This window comes from Macrobrachium nipponense, chromosome 13 (genome assembly GCF_015104395.2).
Source record: "Macrobrachium nipponense isolate FS-2020 chromosome 13, ASM1510439v2, whole genome shotgun sequence".
NCBI lineage: Eukaryota > Metazoa > Arthropoda > Malacostraca > Decapoda > Palaemonidae > Macrobrachium > Macrobrachium nipponense.
The window spans coordinates 95,961,774-95,966,773 of NC_087206.1; positions in this window are offsets into that span (position 1 = coordinate 95,961,774).

Below are 5,000 nucleotides of genomic sequence, written 5' to 3' on the forward strand. Positions count from 1 at the left end.
AAACCTCTAGACACGGTTGACTCGCAGCAACAAGTTAATCTAAGTAATTCCACAAAACCTATACATATAAATATCAAATTTTTTTGTTGTTGCTAATTTTTAATCACGCCCAATCAGGCGTAGATGAATCTCTTATAACTCTATCTAAAGAATATCCGTAAAGTCATTCAAGCAGTAGTGATTCAGCAGAAATTTTTTTTTTATCTTTATCTGAATACCAGGAAGTTTTCTCCACTAAGCGTAGTGATCTCCGGGGAAAAAAAACGGATGTAATTTAAACCACACAAAATATGGTCAAAGGACAAACATAAAAGCTATATCGTACCTTTGTATAGACTCCCAAATGCAATTTCAAAATAGAGATAAATGAAGAAGTTGAAAAAAATGTTAGTAATAGGAGCCATTAGGAAATCAAAATAAGCCCATATAATTTTTTTCCCTCAAACGTCTGCCATAAAAGATCGGACTTGGCGTATCTACGTAGAATTTCTGTCGCTTAAAACAAGGAAACGACTCCGATAGTTTCCAGTGCCATTGTACCGACGGACATCTTATCTCTGTTAGGTTAGAAATAAAATTTTTTCACCAGCTTGGACTTACTTCCCTATAGCTTTTTATTCACGGAAACTAAAGCCCTCTGAAAGTAATATGCAGTAATAGGCAAGGAAGGAAGGGCTAGGTATCGTTTTAACTCACTAGTATATTTCAAGTTCTAATCTACTGGCTATCCTGTTAAGTCCTCACTGAGCATAAGTCACTTACCGAGTTTTTCAAAGGGCTTTAATCACAGTCCAAAAGGAACTCGGTGACAAATGATCAATAAACACTTCGAACGGAAACAGGATCAGCGGCTAAGCAATACCAATAAACACCTTCGAGCAGAAACCCTAAAATCATAATATTTTTAAAGTATGTGTATCAGAAATTATTTAATCAATGTAATATTATATGTAGGTCCGTGACAGAAAACCCGAAGAACACAGCAGATGACTAACGCCACCAGTTACCTAGTAGTAATAATCTCTTTCATACCGATCGTTCCCTAAACTGGTTGCATTCCCGTCATCCAGGGTTCCCTATTATGCCACAGAAGCCAAATCACTGTTTTAACTGGCCTACAATGCTTACAGATATAAATAGGCACATAAACTATTGTAACATGTCATGAAAAACAAGGATACACTATGACACCTGTCAGTTTTAAGGGCCTAGCATGTTGGCCAAATCAGTCCTTGAAAGAATATACGTAGAATTATTAACAGAATTACGAGTCTGACAGAGGGAATAAACAACTTCTTAGTGTTAATTAGTTCCTTGACACGTTTTGTATAGAATTAATAGCACTAAAAACAAACAAACCGCAATTGAGTGCGCTAGGGATATTTTCGGGAGTGACTAAATCAGTAAACCTGGAATTCAACACATAATAATGAATCTGACTCGGGTGGTGTAAATCAATAATAACTCTCCTTTACTCGTGTGTGAATTCCGTTCCCACCTTATGAAAACCAATACCATATTTTATCACCCAGAGTCAATAGGCTTGGTAGAATAAGAGATAAATAAAAAAGTGTCAGGTCCTTTTGCGAGTTACAACTCGTGGATATTTTGGATCCGAAACTGGGATTATAGCGGTTCTCACGGTTTTAAAATACCTTTATCATTCATATCTTGTATCCATAGAATTGATACCGCAAGTATTTCTTTATATTGGGTACGCTGCTAGAACACTTTCCCACATAGTCAAGGCCAACCATTAATTTTATCAAATATATATATATAAAAAAAATAAATAAATAAATAAAAAATAAAAATAAATAAAAAATAAAAATATGGATACAAGTGGAGTCGATATAATTATACTCCGTAAGAAGTTGAAAGGAGTACAAATTAATTATAACAAAAAAGGATCACGATAAAAAAATCATAAAAGCAATAACGTAACCATAGGTTAATTAAATAAATATCCAAATATATATGCCGTAAAAGATTTCTTTGAACTCTAACTTAAAAAAAAAAAACGCTTAGTAATGACAAATAAGCTAAAAGTTCAAACACGTATCAAAACCTACTGACATATTGTCTGTCCCGGTGATTTATATTCGTAGTCAATGAAAAAAAAAAAACAATAAATAAAAATAAAATAAAAGAGATTTTTAAAGTCAGGAAGCTAGAAGTGAAAATGTATATCTATGGAATAATCCTATATGAATCTTATACAGGGCTAATAATATATTATAGAATTTGTATGGAAACCTTTTTCATTAGTTTTGAATAAAGGGAATATTTAATTTAAACATAATTACATTTATTTACAATCAGGCAGATTTCCAACATGAAACTATATTATATGGTTCATTTTTTGGTACTGTTTTTTTTTTCAGACATCTTCTCATGTGGGCGGAGAATTAAAAACAAAAAAAATAAACTATTTGAAAATACTAAAGTCGTATTTAATTACAGCAAGTCACGTAACTCTTAATCTGCTTGCATAGGCTTCATCTATGTGTGTCTTCTCACGCTTGCAAAGCAGGTTGCTAGAGAAAGGAATGCTTAGCCCGAACTTCTCATGGGCAAGGCAGACGTTAGGTACAAGTGTCTATCCATATGCGCATGCAACTTAGTTAAGAGTTGCAAATCATTTTAAAATTAAAATAAACAAAAATAAGCAATAGAATTTTCTATAACATCAAAATGGATTATTTTTTTCTGAACCTCATAGACAATTAGAGACAATATTTAGCTTTATGACATTGTAAAAACGGGGACATTTAGAAGTAATCAGACATGTATATGAAAAAATTTAACTTGCAACATTAGCCTATGACAATTCAAGTAAATCACATTCATGGGAAAATGTCACATTTTCTTGAAAAAAAACCAAAAAAAAAAAAAAAAAACCCAAAGTTTATATAGAAATTAGTTACAATAGTGGGTTATTTCGTTGCATCTCTAGCCTATTAATAAAGTTTTTTAAAATTAACCTCAGAGGAATGCGCGCGAGAAAATTGAATATGAAACTTTTGTTAGGGGCAGGGGCATAGGATCAGATTTTATCACAACTTAATTTCAGTTAGCATAGAGAAATACAGAATCATGATTAATATTCTCTTTGACTCTTATGTTGCCTGGCAATCTTACAAATAGCTCCGTTTTCCACTTCTTTGTCTAGTAACATACTACCAGTAATATCGAATTTCCTTTGGGATTCGTATTGATATCTGTTTATTTTTTATAATTATGGATATTTTTACAAGTCATCATAGACCTGGATAGGTTCACTCATTGTTAATGCCATGGATAAAAAAGTTTGTACAGCTGACTCTTTTGAATTCCACAAATATCAGCGAATTCATGTGGGTTAAGTCTGGTTCTAAATGGCTTTCTCCCCCCCTGTATTTGGATGTCGTCTCAATTTACTTTGCCCTCGTGACAAGTATAATTTCACTTGCAGGCTGATTAAGGGAACCTGGTTACAGTATCCTGCAGTACGAGAGTTTCACATCGCAACTTCAAAAAATCGTTCGTCGCTGCGGACGACAGCAGTCGAGTAACAACTGCCTACAATGTGAAAGGAATAAGCACCATCATGGACTTCTTCCGACCGACACCCCGTATCCCGTCGTTAATCCTCGTTTAATGCGAATGCTCCGGCGGCTGTCGGAAATCGACTACAAAAGGGACATACTTCCGACAATTACGACCAGAAGGATATTCAACTCTACTTTGCAGGCGAAGGACTCGTGCTGGGGGTGATTTTATTCATCGCGAACGTATCCGTGTGGCTTAGGATGCAGAGAACAAGTCTGAGTGCAAAATAGAACGTTGGACCCCGCCCAGGCAAATTTTCCCCTTGTTTTAACCAATTGAAATTGGCCATTTCATTTCATTTGGCTATAGGTGGTTGTTCTGGAACTGTGTAATGGACGAAAAGTTGTTCGAACGCTAGATAAATGTGAGTAGTATAACCTCGGTCATGTATTCTATATATATAAAGTATCATGTATCCTATATAAATACGATCATATAACAGAATCGAAATATATTTTTGCGTGTACGCACTAGGAATCTATATATAAATGATCATAAGTAACAGAGTCGAAATATATCTTTGCGTATACGCAATAGGACTCTATTTAAAGTGCACATATATTAATCATTATTATATGATCCATATACATATGTATAAATAAATCAGGTAGCCTATAATCAATCTGTTACCTTTTTTTATCTTACCAATAACTGCAGACATATAACAGTTAGCATAAAAATCATCGAACGAATCAATCAGCATAAACATTAATAATTCTATCAATTCATATATGAAATTTTTATCAGTTAAAATATGATTTTTATCATGTAATCAGAGTACATTAGAATTTTCTATAGCATATGTATCTTAATGAGATGAAGTGAAAAACTGTATCAGTATATATCACGCGATCACTATTATTTACCAATATCATTATTTTTTATATCATATTACTTGAATCTGTATTTGTGTACACCATGAATTTTTTTTACTTATAAGTATTTTCTATATATATATATATATATATATATATATATATATATATAATATATATACTATATATATATATATATATATATATATATATATATATATATATATATATATATATATATATATATATATTCACATAGTGTCTGTATCACACTCCTATAAGTCAAATGCAAGTCAAGTTTTGAGTAATATTCAGTATTGGTTTTGGTTTTAGTAGCTGACCGAGCTTTTATGTAAGTGTTTACATAATAAAAATACAGAATGTTAGTCCATATATATAAAAGACTAAAACTAAGGAGGTCAACCAGATTGCTTGCAGGAATGTGATCAGACTAGAGACGCTAAAGATGACGTATACAATAAAAGTAGGCTAAGATAACATGCCGTCCCCTGTAGTCATTCAATTGTTTATAAACTTTAGTCCAAGCTTCCTGCTTAAGACAAACACCGTGACCTATAGCTCAAGCGGCCTACG